The following is an 18286-nucleotide window of genomic DNA, read 5'->3' as shown; positions in this document are numbered from 1 at the left end:
TCTATTACAAAATTTACAATTAAAGACACCTCATGGTGATAGTAATTATACTTACTCAACATTAATTATAAGAAGATGTTATATAGTATCATACTTTATTAATGTCTCATTGCAGAGAGTTATGGGTTCTACTTTTGACATAAACAGTAATTACCTTAGGAAAGATTTAGGAAAATTATAACCCTATTGTTACAAACAGGTATCATGGGCTGGGGTTGTAACTTAGTGATTGAGTACTTGCCTAGCATGTGTGAAGCACTGGGTTTGATGCTCAGCACTACATAAAAATAAATGTACAACTAATTAGAACAAAAAATCCCATAAATTTTAAAAAATTAAAAAGAAAGTAAAAAAAAAGAAAAATAAATAAAGTTATTATGTCTATCTACAACTAAAAATATTCATTTTAAAAAAACAGGTAACATGAAAATGGCATATGCTAGCTGCCATTCTATTTAGTCTATGTATACTGATTTGTTTAAACTTTTCCGTAATCATGGTAGAACTCATTCTTATTTTCATTTGCCAATCAACTGAGGCTCTGGGATAATTTAAGCATTTTGCCAAGATGAACTGAAAGCCAGGTAGTCAGGTTCTATTTCCTTAATCTATATAATATGCACTCTCATGAAATTTGGAATCTTCTTTGTAATGAAGATCCAAAAGACCTATGTCAACTCTAAAAGGTGCATTAATTTAGTATGCTTTGGAAGCATGAAGAACAATCTACTTCTTGATTCATTTTCAAAGAAGAGAGCATTGAGTGACACAAGCCCAAGTTCAAGAATTAGCATGATGTTCATAATAATCAAATCTTCACAATAGCAAAAATTTGATTTTAAACAACTAGAGTCAGTTAATCTGACTAATCTGGTAATCAAAACATTTATTATATATATGATATAATGCATATCAAATATGTATTTTAAAATATATATTTTCTAATTTTTTAGTGTATAAACAAAGCCTCTTCACAAGGGATATATATTTTTTCCTTTTTTTTTTTTTTTTTTTTTGGTACCCAGGATTGACCCAGAGGTTTTTAGTCTTTGAGCCCCATTCCCAGCCCTTTATTTTTTATTCAGAGACAGAGTCTCACTAAGTTGCTAAGGGCCTTGCTAAGTTGCTGAGGTTAGCTTTGAACTTGTAATCTTCCTGCCTCAGTCTCTGGAGTTGCTGGTATTGCAGGTGTGCATCACCAAGCCTGGCCACAGGGGATACATTCTTTGATCAGTAATCAGCATTATTTTTCTTATATATTTTCCACTTAAAATCCATCTTCTACAGTTTGCAGACCCATGTAAAGTAATCTGAATAAAAAATAATGGATGTTTTCATCTATTTTTGTGTTGAATTGTGTAAAAATTGTTTTACTCACATAAAATTAAGCAGAAATATCATTTTAGTATCTTATTTTTATTGAATTATTCCAGAGCAGCCACCTTAGTATTATATAAGCAATAACTCTATTTTTTTTTGCTGTCAGTTTTTTACAGTTTAGTTACAAGTACAAATAAACTGATATCAACTGCTTAAAAACAGCTCAACTGAGTAGAGAACAATGAGTAGGATGTATCCCAGAGCTTTCAGTACATCTAAATCACTATTTTTGAGTTTTACTATGGGGACGGAGAGCTTTGGGTAATCCAGGTGTATATAAAAGGAGGTCAGACAAGGGTGGTCTTGCACAGATTTGAAGGAGTTTCCCTGAAGATGTAATGATTCAGCCCATTTTTAAAATGGTGATAGAGATATTGATGGAAAGACAATGAGCAAGAGATGTTTCCAAGATAAACTGAAAAGTTGCAATGCAAATTAGTGTTACCTTTGAAATATCACAAATTTGGTTGCATATTTAAGAATTTCAGAAAAATCTGCCTCAATCCTTAATAATATAGTCTTTATTTTTTATCCCATGAGAAAGGAAAGAAGAATTTAAGTGTGGATAACAAATGAAAAAAAAATTTGAGAGCATCATATTTTAGGAAACACGTTATGCAACAATAAAGACTTTTTTGCTTGCTACCTAGACACCTTGCTATTTCCTATGTGACACAGAACTAAATTTCATTACAAAAAAGAGGTTTTATTGACTAACTACTCTTCTGCTCTGCTGCCAAAATTACAACCAGCTATCTACTTAACTTGCTCAAGAACAAATGAAAATGATTTTGAGAAATAGCTAATTAATAATTCTCTGGATTGAAAACTCTTTGCATTTGTATATACTATTTAAAATTGATAGCTTATATTAAACAATATGATTAATGTGAAATACTTTTTTTATCCTTTAGATTGCCATTTACAAAAGTAAGGACAAACATTGCCCACTGAGATCAATATTTCATATTGCCCAGTCTTCTCTTCACTTTCTAAAATCTCAGGTGACAAATGTGTGCAGTTAAATTGGCTTACTGAAACCTCCCTGTTGCTATAAGCATTCTTCTCATTTGGACTTGGGAGTTGAAGAAAGAAGCAAAGAGGGAGGTAACATGAGCAGGGTGCTTTTGGCTGCAATTAGATTGTGCACTCACCTGATTTCTAACCGCTTCTAAAATCCATCCTCATTAATCACTGGAACAGAGAAATGAAAATAAACTATAACACAGGGAAGAATCAAAATAGCACATCCACTCACTCTGGTCTAATCCAGTAGTGAATAAAGGAAATTTCCTTCAATTCATCACACTATGACAAAAATTGTGAGAAAAAAAATAGAATGGCATAGACCTGGGGTGGTGATTTATAACAGTATAATTCACAAATTGAAGTCTTACTGTTCCAACAGAAATTGTGTTAGAACTGTGGTATTTCAAAGATGTCCACATACTATTTACCTGAAGTAGGGGATATACAACATTACCTGGCAAATGTAATTAAGACTACAGTTGGAATTAGACTGCTAGTCAACCGACCTTAATGTAAATCATCCTGTTTCCAAACAGACCTGATATATCCACAATTAAACTTTTGTTAACCTTAAAATTTTCCTAAATATTTTTTCATTCAAGATAATATTTACCTTTTTTTCATCATTGTTACTCTCCTCAACTACCTCACATAATGTATTTATCTAAGTTATTTAACAATTCTTAATTGAACTCATACTGAGGATTAGCAGTAGGCTATTGGGAGAGAGAAACAATGATAGTGGTAAATGCTAAAAGAGAAATGAGCAATAGACTTTGAGTGTAATCTAGGGGAGAGTGATGTATGGGCTGTGCTCATGTTTGGGTTTATGTGTGTCCAAAATGCAGTCCATGAAGAGTTAGTAGAGAATGAGACTTAGGTCCTGAAAGAAAAGAAAAATAATAAAATTGATATAGTGATTAAAAAATATGTTGGTGAAAAAATGGGCATAACACATGGCAACTGGGGAAAAAAACATGTGCAAAGGATCACAACAAAGCATTCTTATTGGCAAGTACTCAGTTTGACTGACTTGCACACCTAGGGGGAAGCAACAGAAGTCAAATCAGGACAAGAAGACTCTGAAGAGCCATAGACCAAAATGATAGAATTCTGGACTTTGACCTAAGGGACAATCAGAAACTACTGCAATTTTACTCTAGGAGAGGCTGTATCAGTCAGGTTTCATTCATAAAAATAGCCATAGCCTACTTTTTTATCTAGTAGGTTCAGGGTCTATAGTCTTAATGCCTAGGTGCTTGACCCACTCTGAGTTTTCCAAAGGGGTGAGAGACAGGTCTAATTTCATTGTATCACATATGGATTACCAGTTGTCCCAGTACCAGTTGTTGAAGAGGCTATCTATTCTCCACTGTAGTATTGATGTGGGTTTAGCTCTGTGTCTTCTATTCTGTACCATTGGTCTTTGTGTTGGTTTTGGTGCCAATATCATGCCATTTTTGTTATTATAGCTCTGTAATATAATTTAAGGTCTGATATTGTGATGCCTCCTGTTTCACTTTTCTTGCGGAGGATTGCTTTGGCTATTTTGGGACTCTTATTTTTCCAAATGAATTTTATGACAGATTTTTCTATTTTTATGAAGAACATCATCAGAACCTTAATAGGCATTGCATTAAATCTGTATAGCACTTTTGATAGTATGGCCTTCTTGACAATATTAATTTTTGGTGGAGATTTTTGGGGTCCACTAAATATAGAATCATGACATCAGCAAATAGGGATAGTTTGAATTCTTCTTTTCCTATTTGTATCCTTTTAATTTCTTTCTTCTGTTTACTTGCTCTGGCTAGAGTTTCAAGGACTATGTTGAATAGAAGTGATGAAAGAGGGCATCCCTGTCTTGTTCTTGTTCCAGTATTTAGAGAAAATATTTTCAATTTTTCTTCACTTAGAATTATGTTGGCCTTGGGTTTAACATATATACCTTTTACAATTTTGAGGTATATTCCTACTATCCCTAGTTTTTCTAGTGTTTTGAACATGAAAGGGTACTGTATTTTGTCAAGTGTTTTTTATGTATCTATTGAGATGATCATGTGATTCTTATTTTTAAGTCTATTGATGTGATGAATTACATTTATTGATATCCTTATGTTGAACCAACTTTGCATCCCTGGGCTGAACCCCACTTCATCATGGTGCACTATCTTTTTAATATGTTTTTGTATGAAATGTGTCAGTATTTTATTAAGAACTTTTGCATCTATGTTCATCAGGGAGATTAGTCTGAAATTTTCTTTCCTTGATGTGTCTTTGTCTGGTTTTGGTATCAGGATGATTCTAGCTTCATAGACTCAGTTTGGAAGTGTTCCCTCCTTTTCTATTTCATGGAATAATTTGAGGAGGATTGGTGTTACTTATTCTTCCAAGGTCTGAAGAAAAAGTAGGCCCAAATCTCTATCACGTTGGTTTTGGAACATAATTCCTCAACAAGACTCTGAAAGCACAAGAAGTAAAATCAAGAATCAATAAATGGGATTGTATCAAACTAAAAAGCTTCTTTACAACAATGGAAACAATCAAGAAATGAACAGAGAACCTACAGAATGGGAAAACATCTTTGCACCTGCACCTCACATAGAGTATTAATCTCTCTCGAGGATATATATAGAACTCAAACAACTTAACACCAAAACAAAACAAAACAAAATAACCCAACAGGTAGAGGAACTGAACAGACACTTCACAGAAGAAATAGGAATGAGTCACAAATATATGAAAAAATGTTCTACTTCACTAGCAATTAGACAAATGCAAAATTCATCTCGCTCCAGTCAGAATGATAATTATCAAGAATACAGGTAACAATAAATGGTGGTGAGGATGTGAGAGATAAGGTACACTTATACATTGCCACTTATACATTTGACAGCAAATTGGTACAATCACTCTGGAAAGCAATATGGAGAGTCCTCAGAATATTTGGAATGGAACCACCATTTCGTCCAGTTTTCCCACTCCCCCACATATACCCAAAGGACTTAAAATCAGTGTACTATAGTGATGGGGCCACATCAATGTTTATAGCAGCTCAATTCACAATACCTAAGCTATGGAACCAACCAAAGTGCCTTTCAACAGATGAAAGAATAAAGAAAACGTGGTACATATATACAATGAAATATTACTCATCCATAAAGAAGAATAAAATTAGGGCATTTTCCAGTAAATGGTTGGAATTGAAGACTATTATCCTAAGTAAAATAAGCCAATCTCAATAAACTAAAAGCCAAATATTATCTCTGATATGTGGATGCTGATTCACAATAGGCAGGGTAGGCAGAGGGAGGAGTACAGGTTCACAGCATTGGACAGGGAGAATGGGGGGAAGGGAAGGGAGATGGAAAAGGGAAAGATAGTAGAATGAATAGGACATAACATTCCTATGTACATCTGTAGATGTTTAGAGATGGGTTAGCTGAGGGTGAGGACAAACGATGCTTACCCTCCTTAGCCTTCCCCAGCGCACTCACCCAGGTATCAGAGATCGAGTTCCAAAGGCACAGATCTAATTTTATTTAGGGATGCACAGGACATATATAGACACATTATCCAATCAGGTTAACACGCTTGTTAAAGTATAACAGAGTCAGCCTATAGGTGAACTATATGTTGAGGGTCCAGTAGTGTAAACAAACCAAGCATGCCTAAGCAATTCTGCCCAGCAACAGGTCTGAGACAAAGGCCTGGGGGAATGGCAAGCTCCACCACACAGCATGAAGCAAGGCAGCGCGGGCGAGCTCACATCACAGCTTTCTGTGATGCATGTCAGAACAAGGCCTCCCCTCAGCTCAAACTCAGCCTCAGCGACTGCAAAGACCTTCATTCCATGACGAGTCTTTACCATTACCTCAGTTTCTCTGTTCAGACTGTTTGGCTTACTTAGACCATGGTGTCAGTGACTGCTGTCAGATAAGCTTGAGGAATGTTCCCTACAGTCATATGTGGATACACCACCAGTGTAACTCCAGTTACAACCACAAGAATGGGAAGTAAAATTCCATGTATGTATGATATATCAAAATGCATCCTATTGCCATGTATAACTAAAAAGAAAAGAAAAATAGCCACAGTATGTATTTTAACAAAGAAAAACTAATTTAGAGCATTGGGTTTTGCAGGTGTTGGAAGGGGCTGAATGGGCAACAGGGGACATCAAAATAATTCAAAAGTAATAACTAATTCAAACAAGAGATAAAAACTTCAGGATGAAGCTATCATCTGTGTAACTTTGAGAACAAATACAAATTGATTCTACAGAAATTCCAACTGGAAACAGGAGTTCAAATTTGGGGTTCTGAATTCTGAGGAGAGGTCACAATCTGGCTACTGTCACACTACATGTGGGCATAATGAAACTCATTAACCTATGGAAAGAAGCTGGAGGATACTGACTTGCTGTTATTAGCATGATATATTGTTTCTGAGACAATGCCAGTAAGGTCAGGATCACATTCCTATCTTCTAGTCTTCTCCTACCATGCCCAAGTGACGATTTATTAATGGGGAGCAAACTTGCAAAGGAGATAGGCAGTGTACAGTGTTCTGGCCCCAGCACCTCAAAGTTGAGAGTAGAAAGGTGGAGTTTGTACTGAGAAAAGGTAACTTAATAATTGGCACAATACACTGCTTTGTCTTTCAACGATATGCAAGATGGGATCAAAGGATCCAAACATATGGTATCCTCTCTCAGTGAGGTCAATTTCTGCTTTAATTATATAAAAATTCCACCTGTAGTGTCTATAACCTAAGGGCTGACTTAATAAACACAAACAGCAGTCTTTATATTAATAAGAAGATGGAAGGTAATTCGAATAAATTATGTTCATTTATATTTCTGACACTATAAAATTGTTATTATTTTGAATTCGCTAGAATGGCCATATCCATTGACTTCTTCTGTTACTTATCTCAAATTTCCTTGAGCCCCAACCTTCTTCTCAGCTAATCAGTGTCCTTTATTTAAATTTATATTAAAGATAAGCAATTCCTCTGTTAATTAGTCAGTTTTCCAGAATATACATATTTTTGTATACAGAGATATATGTATGTGTGTGTGTATATATATACATATGTGTGTGTGTGTGTGTGTGTGTGTGTGTGTGTGTGTGTAATAAATACACATTATGGGGATTGACTCTTGGAATTATAGAAACCAAATAGACCTACAGTATACTGTATATAAGCTGAAGAAGGTTGGTAGCATAATTCAGTGGCGAGTCTTAAGGACTAAGGATGGGGTGGGTAGGGAGTATCACTAATCTAAGTCCCAGAGTCTAAAGGCTGAAGTACCTGGTGCTTTGGTGTTCAAGGTAGATGAGAATGGATATTCCAGCTGGATAAGAGAGCAAATCCATTCTTCCTCTGCCTTTTTTGTTCTATCTGTGCTCTATACAGAATGAATGAGGTCCAACCACATTAATGAATGTTCTTTACTTGGACAATTGGTTCAACTGCTAACTTCTTTTGGAAACAACCCTATATATATATATGTTCAGAGATAATGTTTTATAGGTATTCTCAGCCCAGTCTTCAAGTTGTCATATTAACCATATGATGGCCGTCCAACTTACATTATAGACTTCTTCCACCGTAAATGGTTTTTCATTTATTTTTACTATTGGACATATGTTCCTTGGTTAGAAGCTGTATTCTGAATACCAGTATGACAGGAATTAAGACATTATATAAGTGCACAGATATGAGGGCTGGAAGCATTTTATGTAGGGAAGGACAATCCATGTGCAGAACACATATTTGATTCAGGAGAGTAGATTGCTACAGCCTGCTTCAAAGTGTCTGTCTGATTAGGGAATGGTACCATAAAGGGAGTCAACTCTTTGCTTTTGATGGGACACTTGGCAATACCAGTCACCCAGGCATGCCTTAGAGAAATTCCATGTTGTTCAATCCATATACAACTCTCATGTTCTACCACATCGATGCCTGAGAAAAGACACCATTATATGCATACATTTTATCTTGTTCCTCTGATTATCAAGAGTCTCTTCTGCATGTCATTAATTCTCTTTGGGGATGCTTCACAGGCGGCAACAATACTTTCATTCTTTGTGAATATTCTAGGATGTCAGCTGTGCATCTGTTCTCCAGATCCTTTAATCTCCAATCTTTCAATTTTGTTTTTTCCAAATTCCTGACCATGTAACTGACCATTAACTACTTCCTAAAACTACTATGGATTCTTATACCTAAACACTTCTCAGTCTAGACAAAGGAGACAACAAGTATACCATTAGAAGATCTTTTCCTGAGAGGGTTACCTTCAGAGCTTTCTTTTAGAAACTCTCCTGATCAAGGCTGTTATGCTGCAGACATCTACTTAAAATATGTAAGTAGATGTTCGTAAAGAACACTTTGGTGCAGTGAAAAATATGTTGGAGAATACTGTTTGTACTTTCAATGTGTTAGATGGTAGTGCCCTGAACCAAGGAAATAGCAAAAAGGATTAAAAACATCATTAACTGTAGATCTTCAGAATGAGGAATTCTATACACATTTGATACTGCCCATTTGATAGTTCTTAAGAGGTAGCAACTGTGTCTAACTTACAGACTTCTTTTATCATTATACAGAAATTTTTATGATGATCACTCAGGAAAATTCTGACTTTGGATAGAATATTTTAATTCTTAGAGTAAAAGTACCTATTAAAATGCTAACTGCTGAACAATTAAGTTTTCACTTTTGTATCCTTTATCTTATATGAGTTATACCAGTCTTTACCTTCCACAGGAAAGTTCAACTTTCCCTAACCTAACCATTTCATTATCACACAAGCTTTAATATGAAAGTCTAAAAAATTAGTCATGACTGATTTGAAACCTGGATGAAGTGCAAGAGTTGCATATAATCTTGTCTTTTGCTACAAATGCTGTGAAAGCATCACCGAAACTCAGTGAAGCATACAACATTAGCACTTATGACACATGTCTAGGCTAATCAGATGGTCAGTTCTGCTGATCTTGGATGAGTTCATTCAAAAATAAATAAGGTAATTGGGATCTATCTGTTCCATGTGTCTCTCATGCTTCAGAAGCATAGCCACGTAAGTTCTCAAGGAGATAGAAGAGGTACCAGAGAAAAAGAAAGTTTCTCTATTTTAGTTTCCCACACACTTTTCTGTCTTCTGCTTGCATCATATTTGCTAAAACCCAATGGGCAAAGTAAATCTTAGAGCTAAACTCAGATTAGAAGTGGAGGTAAAGATTGCAGAGTTATCCATGAAAAGGCATTGGATAAAAGGAAGAGCCAGAAAATGGGAGCTACTTCTGATATCTACCACTAGGAACATGTGTTAAGGACATGTCATGTAAATTTCCTTTCTCATTCAGAAGACAGAACCTAGTTATAGGTAGACTGACAGGGACAAGGGAAGCAAAAAGCTAGTTCATTTCATTATTTGGGAGAGGAAAATCTGGGAGTTCACATATGCATTGAAGTCCAAAAAGTGGGATCTCAAGGGGTTGAGACTTCCATTGATCCCAGGAGTAATGAAGATGTAGAGCTGCCCCATATTATTTGACAACTTGTGTCTAGAATTCAAATAGATGAGACAGCTTTTCACCAAATGGCACTGAAAGCTAAGAAGGAAGCTCCTGCTCCTTCCAAATTTGAAGTCAAAGCAAAATTTTTGAAGACCAAGAAGGCAGTATTGAAGGGTGTCCATAGCTATAAAAAGAAGAAGATCCACACCTCACCTACCTTCCAGTGACCCACAACATTGTGGCTCCAGAGGCAGCCCAAATATCCTCAGAAGAGCACCCCAAGGAGAAACAAGCTTGACCACTATGCATTCATCAAGTTCCCCCGACTACTGAGTCAGCCATGAAGAATATTGATGACAACACACTGTGTTCATTGTGGATGTTAAGGCCAACAAACACCAGATCAAACAAGCTATAAAGACGTCTATGACATTGATGTGGTCAAGGTTAACACCCTGATCAGATCTGGTACAGAGGAAAGGCATACTTTCTACTGGCTCCAGATTATGATGCTTTGGATGTTCCCAACAAAATTGGGATCATCTAAAAAGAGTCCAGCTGTCTAATTCTAAATATATCCTTTCTTTTTTCAACATAAAAAATATAGAGGAGACATTGCTAAGCAAAGCTCAGGAACCCCCATCTTCATTTTAATTAGGGTAAATATTCTGACTTTTATATGTAATTCAGTTTTATGCTTTGTATTTATTTTAAAATTTACTGATTTTTTTTTCAACAACTTTCTCTAGCTAATCTAAGAAGGAGGCATTTGTTCACATGTGTATGAGATAATTAAATGAGGTGGTTGCAGCAATTAAGCAATGTGAGCAAACACAGTAGGACTGGAATAGTAATGAGTTACTTTGGGGAGAGTTATTTATTTATTTATTTTTTATTCTAAACAAATGGGATACATGTTGTTTCTCTGTTTGTACATCCATCTCACCCCAATGAGAATGGCGATTATCAAGAACACAAGCAACAATAGTTGTTGGCGAGGATGTGGGGAAAAAGGTACACTCATACATTGCTGGTGGGGTTGCAATTTAGTGCAGCCACTCTGGAAAGCAGTGTGGAGATTCCTCAGAAAGCTTGGAATGGAACCATCATTTCACCCAGCTATCCCACTCCTCGGCCTATATCCAAGGGACTCAAAATCAGCATACTACAGAGATACAGCCACATCAATGTTCATAGCTGCTCAATTCACAATAGCCAGATTGTGGAACCAACCTAGATGTCCTTCAATTGATGAATGGATAAAGAAACTGTGGTATATATAAATATACAATGGAATATTACTCAGCCATAAAGAATGATAAAATTATGGCATTTGCAGGAGAGAGTTTTGAATGCAACTTACTTGAAGGTAAGAGCGTTTTCCTCTCAATCACTATTGCGTTATATTAAAAATAACTAGTACCTTTACTTCTACATTTTTGAAGCTTGTAGCAATAAAATAATTATGGGTAGTTTTTATGAAAACAGTAACAGAGATGACTGAGTCAATGAAGACATGATTCCACTTTGTCATGTAATTTATATGCTAAACTCTAACCACTGGGGAATGAGTTTGCACATCTTCCTGATGGTAATATTTCAGTAAAATCAACCTGGTAGCTGTTGGAAGGATGTATCATTCTGATAGAACAAAGTCAGTCATACAAAGTATTTCATAGAACAGCAGGAAGGAGACCAATACGTGAACCAATGTAGTTGTAGATTAACAGGGAGGATGGGCAAATATGGAAGACACTGCAAAAGCATAATCAATGTAGTTATTAGGCTAACAGTTCTCAAGTTGAAACATCAAATTTTTTAAAAATTTGTTCTTTTTAGAATGCATTTTGACATATTGTACATACATAGAGGAATACTTATTCTAATTAGGATCCCATTCTTGTGGTTGTAAATGATGTGGATGTTTCACTGATCGTGTATACATATATGAACATAGGAAAGTAATGTCTGATTCGTTTTACTGTCTTTCACGTTCCCATCTCTCCTCCCTTTCCCTATCCTGCCTATTGTGAGTCAGCATCCTCATATCAGAGAGAATATTTGACCTTTGGTTTATTGAGATTGGCTTATTTCACATAGCATGATAGTCTCCATTTCCATCCATTTACTGACAAATGTCATAATTTCATCCTTCTTTATGACTGAGTAATATTCCATTGAATATATATATATAATATGTTATACATTATATATATATATATACACACACATATATATATATATATATCACTTTTTCTTTATCCATTCATCTATTAAAGGGCATCTAGGTTTGTTCCATAGCTTAGCTATTGTAAATTGAGCTGCTATAAACATTGATGTGGCTGCATCATTGTAATTTTAATTCTTTGGGTATATACTGAGAAGAAGGTAACTGGGTCAGATGGTGGTCCCATTCCTAAATTTTCTGAGAAATCTCCATACTGCTTTCCAGAGGGGTTGCACCAATTTTCAGTCCCACCAGGAAAGTATGTTATTTGGTTTTTGGTGTTAATGTTTTTGAGTTATTTATATATCCTGGAGATTAATGCTCTATATGAGATGCGGGTAGCAAAGATTTTTCTCCTATTCTGTAGGCTCTTTGTTCATGTTCTTGATTGTTTCCTTTCCTGTGAAGAAGTTTTTTAGTTTGATACCATCCCATTTATTGATTCTTGATTTTACTTCTTGTGTTTTGGGATTCTTGTTGAGGAATTGATTTGGTTCCTAAGCTGACATGTTGAAGTGTTGGGCCTATATTTTCTTTCTAGTAGGCTCAGGGTCTCTGGTCTAATACCCAGGTCCTTTATCCACTTTGAGTTGATTTTTGTGCAGTGTGAGAGAAAGGGGTTCAATTTCATTTTGTTACATATGGATTTCCAGTTTTCCCAGTACTACTTGCTGAAGAGGTTATCTTTTCTCCAATTTCTGTTGAAGGTGCCTTTGTCTACTATGAGATAACTGTATTTATGTGGGTTTATCTTTGTGTGAATTCTTCAAATTATAATGCCTAATTGTTAAAAGAGTTCCTCAAGCACTGTCAATAATAATTTTATGTATTAAAGTGTGAAAGGTTTTAAGAAGAACAAAAATGTTTTCTAACCTTGGTTCATGAGTTAATATTTCTGTTCTACCAAAATCTACATGGAGTGCATTGAGTAAAGTTTAATTCCTAGCACATATTTTGTTCTATTAATAATAATAGAAACAATTTTAAGTAGGTAATATAAATGCAATATGTGAGAATTACATACCAACAACCTGAAATTATTTCTTATAGTCCTAATAATCCTATCCCATGCCAGATCACATCAGACATAACCATTCTCTTTCAATTAAATAGAAAATGACAAACAAATTATCATACAATGTATACTGAAGACTTATATATATATTCTAATCAGAGTTTTGATACACTAAAGGGAAATAGTAAGTTTCCTTTTCTTTCCTAGTGAGAATTTAGCTTTTAGCTTCATTTTTATCTGAATTTAAGCTTTGATTTTCCTGAACATGAACTAGAACAACCCTTTTGCTCTCATCTAAGGTGAACACTGCAGAATTTAAGATCTTAATGAAGTATAAGTAGCACTTGTAACCAAATTCCTAAAAAAAGAATGCAATTGCTTGTTCATGCCTAGCCTTTGTTCTTTCTGCTACAGTTGCCGGAAATAGTCATAATGAAAAGTAATTGGATAATTATGTTTTTCAGATTTATAAAACCCTTACCAGATTGTCTCAAAGATCAATGTGGCGTACAAAATATAAATTCCAGTCATCATTTTAAATGTCGAACTGTTAGTTTTCTCAAGTGAGTTTAGCAATCAGTTATACTGGATGCTAGACAGAAGTTTTTATAATCTAGAAACCAGCCAAGAGCTTACTTTGTAGTATTCAAGAATGCTCTCTACTGGAACCACAACACAGAACCTAAAGGTGAAGACAGACACTATTTTTCCCAAAGAACATATTTGATAGCCAGGTTATTTTATCTTTTTCCCCAACCCTTTCTAAATTTTAAAACAAAATTAAATAAGTAAATAATCCCAGAGAGGGAAAAAAAAATGCTTCTCATATTTCCTTTAGGTTATATAATCTTTGTAGATTTTCTGATGTGGTTATCTTATCTTAAAACCTCAGGAGAAAAATAATATCTGAAGACCAAAATCTTCCAGGAAATCCATGATGTAAATAGTAAAAATCATTAAGTTGGCCTTCTATATCTTTAGGGTCTACATCTGTGAGATCAACAAAACATGAATCAAAAACACTGAAAAAAGTATTTTGTCTGTGCTGAACATACACAGAATTTTTTCTTGCCATTATTCCCTAAGCAATATAGTATAACAGCTATTTATATAGCACTTACATTGTATTAGGTATTATTAGTAATCTAGAGATGATTTAAAGGATATAGGATGATATGCAAAAATTATATGCAAGCACTATGTCATCATATGAGGGACTTATCTTTGGATTTGGTATCCCAGGGCATCCTGAACCCAACCACTGGTGGATACCAGAGATAATTATGTAATAATATTTTACGTTAATATAGTACCCAAACATCCATGCTTTGCTCCCAACTTACATTCCAAACACTCCGGTTGTACTGGAGCAAGAGAAAGAAAAGAGAAGCTATGCAGGATTTTGTTCAGATGTTTTGGATTAGGGTAAGAAGAGTTTCTGCCATTAAAAAATTCATTCATCCACAGCCATAGAACACCAATGCAGGGTCAGGCACTGTGCTGGATACTAGAGATCATTATTCAGTAACTAGTAACAAAGTGCCAAAGGCTGAGTTAATAACAGAAATTTATTTTCTGAGACTCTTGGGACCCAAGATCAAGGTGTTGGTAGGGTGTTTCCCTCCAAAGGCCACAAAGAAAGGATCACTCCCAGGTGTCCTTCCTTGGCTTGCAGATATCCAACTTTTTTACAGCTTCTTCATTTAGTCATCCCTCTGTGCACATAATTTACTTTTCCAATTTCCTCTTTTTATAAAGAATTAGAGACTACATTAATTCCCCATTTTAACATAATGACCACTTAAAAGACCCTGTCTCCAAATATAGTCACATTCTGAGGTACTGTTTCTACATGTTTCAGCCCTTAACAAGAGCCAAATACACATCTCTAACTTCAAAGTCACAGAGAAAGCCTTCAGATATTTGGTCCATGTGCTTTAACCAAATTATTAGAGAATATTTTTAAATGGATAATATGAGTAAGAAGTTAATGTTCTCAATACAAAACCCAAGCATAAGGATGCTCATTAAATAAAAATGGGTTTTAGTTAAGTGACATAACTCTGAAGTAGATAAACTGTTAATCTTAAATTTCAATTTTTCTATCATAGGCATCAAAAGTATATTGCCCTATGATTGAACAGAAGCTGGAATGCCCTAGCAGATCCATTATGACAGAGGTATAGAAAACCTAACCATGTGACATTTTGCCCATGATATGACATCATGGTCACTGGAATTGCTATATTTTGTCTGACTATTCCATGTGAACTGTATACAACCAACTTTAAGACTAAAATCCAAAATAAATAGCTGCAGTACTATATGATAGGCTCATAAAATACAGCGTTTTTTGCTTTTGCTTTAAGATATTATTCATAAAGCAGTAACACGAAATCAATTATGACAAAATATTTGATTGAGTGGATTTGACCTGAGAAATTCCTCAGAAGGTAAGTGCATACATACCAATATATTAGTTTTGGTTATTAGTGTCAGGAAAATATTTCTCATTTCTTCCCTTATATAAAGTCTGTTAAATAGTGTTATTCTGGTGCTTTCATTCAAACAAATTCAGATCTTTGATTTTCTTATTATTAATGATTCACATACTTACAGTAGTTTTATAATTCACTCCATTCCCCAGCTTCATATTATTCTGTTATAGTATTGAGCAGCAAATTTTATCTTTGCCATCATATTTTCTCTGCTTACATCCTGCCCAGTGGAGATACAGAACGGGGTAAGAGGCTACTATTATCTGGTGGATGCTGATCTCTTGGCTTGAGTTTGTCAACTGCCACTTGTCTATGAACTTTCTGAGCCTCAGTTATCAAGGGTGGGTTGGGAATATTAATATATCACAGAGTTAGCAATACTGAAAGAGATTGTACTTTGAAAAGTGAATTATGAAATTTGACAAAAGTGAAATCATAGTCTGAAGATTTCATGTCAATGTCAGTCAAAAAGCTATGTTTGAGACTGTTTGAGGTGGTCTTGTCTTATATTTGTAAACCAACTACTATTAAATTAGTGTAAGGAAGAAGCATAATAAAATGTAGATGTAGGTTTCATGTTCAGAAAGTTTAGAAATTATCATTAATCATTCCCTTTGTCTGAATATATACTAGCCAAAGTTGTAATGTTTTTCCTTCCTTTTAGGAAGTAAAAGTACATTTCTTCTTAAAAGTAAAGTGGTAGCTGAACACATACATACACATACTCAAACATCCTCACAATGCTGTATTTCTGTGTAATCTATATATACACACACTCTAATATTCAGTAGGAGAGAACTTTCAATTTTGGTTGAACTGTCCTCCTAGTGCATGGTGAGCTTTGGGGTATGGATTATCTGTTCCATTTAATGTAGATATATGTATACACATGTATCCAGGTGCTATAAAGAACTGCTTGTTCTACTTGTTTATTCCCTGTGACTTCTGTGAAGTGTTAAGCAGGAAAGTTAAATACCTTAGCACTAGCAGTAGTACTCCTCTGTGGAAGACTTTTTAAATGTCAAATGGAAACTAATATGGTGCTTTATCAAACATGTCAACTTATTTCTATACTTTTGGATCAAGGACAGTAGCGTACAATAGATGACTTTTTAAATTTTCCAGTGTTTGTCAATTGACATTGGAAAGCACAATCTGTCATTCCTTAAGTATTCTCTTCTTACACAGTATATCACAAAGTAAGCTGAACAAAAACAGACCTTTTACATAACCTTTTTCTTTACTTCCTCTTTCCATTAAAGGTTGGCAATGGGTCAGAGAAGGCATCTGGCAAATTCCCAAACAGTCCAACTTGTTTACTAATTGCCTAATAGTGATAAACTACAGTAATACCATCCCCTAAAGTAGATGCCTATATAAATTTACTCAAGTTTAGCATAAAAATTCAAATAATCAGCTGGGCTCAGTGGTGCATGCCTATAATCCCAGTGACTTGGGAGGCTGAGTCAGGGGAATCACAAATTCAAGGACATTCTCAATAACTTGGTAAGTCCCTAGTCACTTAGTGAGACACTGTTTCAAAATAAAAAATAAAAAGGTATGAGGATGTAGCTCAGTGCTAAAGTGCCCCTGCCCCTAGGTTTAATCCCAGCACCAAAGGAAAAAAATCCAAAAAAGGAAACAAACAAAATCTAAATAATATACCATTTGACATATTTGAATACTATGATTAATAAAAATATTATGGTAAATGTGAATAGTTGGTTTATAAGTTTTATTTATCCAATCACTTAGTAATTCATTGTCATTTCCTGATGTAACTTTGCTGATTTGAGGTTATAAAATCTACTATACTATACAAAGCTGAAGGACCAACTTGTTATGGAAAAATAACTGCCACATTGGCAACATTCTTAGTATTGTGTCACAGAAACTGGACTTCTCTGAGCACCCTGAGTAAAGCTGCAGGACCAGAGCCCTGCAGTCGGCTGCTCTTCACAGTCAAGGTTGAGAGTCATCCAGGTCTCAGTCCCAGCAAAGTCGGCTGTATATTTAAGAAGACAATCTTAGATGCATGTAAACTTGCCACAAAGTCCTCACTTTCCTGGGAACTACATTAAGTTACTTAAATAGAGTAAAATATCAAGGAAGTCATTGCTTTTGAGGGTTGGCAATGTGTACAAAACATGATATCATAAACAAAACAAAAAATCCTCGAAAGCACATTAATTTCAAACTTCCATTTAAATATCACTACTCAAAAAAAACTTTAACAACAAAGATAATATTTCTTGGTATTTGCTCAGCTTTATAGTGTATTATATATACTTATAGTTTGCTTTTTGTATGATGCAAAGCAAATGCTAGCTTAGAAAATAAAAACTTATTTTCATGATTTTGAGTTTTTAAAATGTTTCAATTTGCAATTTGTTAATACTAAAAAGTGTTTTTGGGAATATACAATTATAAAAAGATATTTGTATAAGTGTTTGGTAATTAAAAGATTTTCCTATGCTTATTTATCCACATATCTGTGTATTAGGTGATATGAAGAATATCAATTAATAATTTTCACTAATATTTACTCAGCATTTCTGTGTCATGTACTAATGACTTTACTTGCGTTAATTCATATAAATATATGATA

Source organism: Sciurus carolinensis, chromosome 11 (genome assembly GCF_902686445.1).
Source record: "Sciurus carolinensis chromosome 11, mSciCar1.2, whole genome shotgun sequence".
Lineage (NCBI taxonomy): Eukaryota > Metazoa > Chordata > Mammalia > Rodentia > Sciuridae > Sciurus > Sciurus carolinensis.
This window is presented reverse-complemented; position numbering follows the sequence as displayed.